The sequence below is a fragment of the Propithecus coquereli genome, unplaced genomic scaffold (genome assembly GCF_000956105.1).
Source record: "Propithecus coquereli isolate 6110/MARCELLA unplaced genomic scaffold, Pcoq_1.0 Scaffold40, whole genome shotgun sequence".
In the NCBI taxonomy this organism is placed as follows: Eukaryota; Metazoa; Chordata; class Mammalia; order Primates; family Indriidae; genus Propithecus; species Propithecus coquereli.
The window spans coordinates 1851810-1854101 of NW_012149730.1; the positions used below are offsets into that span (position 1 = coordinate 1851810).

The window sequence follows — 2292 nt, forward strand, 5'->3', positions numbered from 1 at the left end:
TAAGAACCAAACCAGAAATCTTGTTGCTCCCTAGTAGAAATGAAGCTAGCAGGAACAGCCCTGTCTTCAGAGTCTTCCCAAGCCTCCAATTTGAGAAGAAAACTTGCTAAAATCCTAGGAGTTCATTCTGAATGCTCTAATAATTCCCATGAGCAGTAAACGTATTTTATTTCTCAGTGTCAGGCATTTATTACTGAAGAATGCAATGCCTGTATTTCAAGACATTAACAAAAGTTACGTTTGGTTGGCCAACAATTGTGCATTAATGCTCCTCAAGAGGAATGCTGAGTGTATGTGTAGTGTGATAGAGACCCATTCTTCCAGCCTAGACTGCCAAATATATTCAGTGATGCATTTGATTTAAAATAGTGAAATGAATATGCCCAGGGGAAGCATTAGACATCTTGAATACCATAGTTCAAAGTATATAAAAACAGCAATGTCTGAATAACCTGAGAATTGGAAGAAGGGAACAGTGTAGATTTGTTCTGTCCATTTGTAGATTCGTTCCCCCTTTTTTTGTTACATCAACTGTATACAGAATTTGTCAAAATCCAAAATGTAATACAACTGTAGTACTTTGTTAAAAAATAGGTACAGATTCTCAACCATCTAGAATACTAATTTGGGCTGTGTTTTGAAAATATAATCCTACCAAAATACTACCCCTATAAAATCAAGCTTAAAAACCATTAAATAAATAGTTTTAAAAGTTTTTTTTATGGTCTATCTACAGTGAAATAGAGAAGGGTTTAAATAAATTCTGTTAACTCAGTTTTGGAGAGTATCCTAGAAAAATATAATCCTTGGGAAGTTTTGAAAGACTTGGAAAAGTTATATTAAGAAAATAGAATGAAGTATCCCAGAATTATCCTGCCCATGAGGGAAGGTGTAATAAAAAGAAAGAATTTTCCTTTTAATCTATTGTACCCAGAAGGAAGATACTTTTCTAGAACCTTCTGTGATTCACAACAGAGAAGCAAAACCAATGTTACTGGTAAACAAGCAGGAAGTTATTTATCTCTTCACTTGTCATAAAATAATTCAAATCATTTTGGTTTACTTTATGGTGAAATAAAATGAAATACACTGAAAGTAATACACTATTTAATTTATTTCTCTTAATTCAATTCCAGCAATCAAAATAGGAATGGGAATATTTTGTATTTCCTGCCAAGGGCTTTTCTCTAAATTGAATTGTTTTCACAAAATACTCAACACAAAAGCCTGCATACTGCTGATCTGCAAAAAGAAGGCTAATCATCAGAGGTTTTTCTACTGGACAAACATTTAATTAATACCCACTTGGCCTGATTTACTTGGTTCAACCAAAGTTACTAAGGATTATTATGGGATATATAAATTTCATTCAATTTTTTTTACTTGATACACTATCTAGAAGCATTTCCAATTGTTTATAAATTGAGAGTCCACATCTCTTCATGGCTATTCTTTTCCTTCTCTTGGTATCCCCCTTTCAGAACTTATCCAGCACAGTGTATGTGCCCCTATTTTAACATTCATTGCATTTATTATAGCTACCAGTTCATTGCTCCTGCTAGCCTCTGCTCTCAGACATGGCACGAATACTATCTCGTATTTATTTTTCAGTACATAACATTTAATAAAGTGCCTGGCATATGTAGGTGGTCAATAAACATTTGTTGAACAAAGTAATTAATAAAGTACCTCCAAGAAGCTATACCTCATCTACAAAATGCAAGGTATTATTATTGATGATTGATCTATTCATTTAACATGAGGATGGGAACATTGAGTGAAATTTAGATTTCCCCCCCAACTCAATAACATACAAAACCGTACTTAAAAAGACAAAAGACTTAATTAGAAATGGAGAAAGAGGCTTTTCATGGGATGCAGCTGTGTGAGCGTGGGGTGGGTGGTGCCCCTCCGCGTGGATGTTCTTCCCTAGGAGGATTCAGCTCCGCTAGCTCCGACACTGAACTGGCACTATGAAACAAAACATTCTTGAATTATTGTTATAGTACAGCTTTATTCTCTAGTTAAATAAGGAATATTTTTATTAAGATAGAAGGAGGGTCCAGATGAAGTAGTTACAAAGCCCTTCTCTATGGAAAAATTTTTCCCCATAATACACATGCCTGTGACTCTTATTTGTGGAGTCAAATTCTCCTAGGACCTTAAACTCTTTCCTAGATGTAAATCATTCAGCTTTCACGTTTTCTTTAGGCCAAGAGACTCAACTGGCTCTTTCCAAGTTCAATCTGATACTGTCCAACTCACATTCAAGAGTTGTTTTTTCAAAACATC

General features: G+C 34.6%; 1 protein-coding gene across 1 annotated transcript in view; it reads right to left on the minus strand.

The window, feature by feature from the left end:
• The window catches only part of GABRR3 (gamma-aminobutyric acid (GABA) A receptor, rho 3), a 34529-nt gene that overhangs the window by 1241 nt on the left and 30996 nt on the right, over positions 1 to 2292 (minus strand). The window lies entirely within an intron of this gene.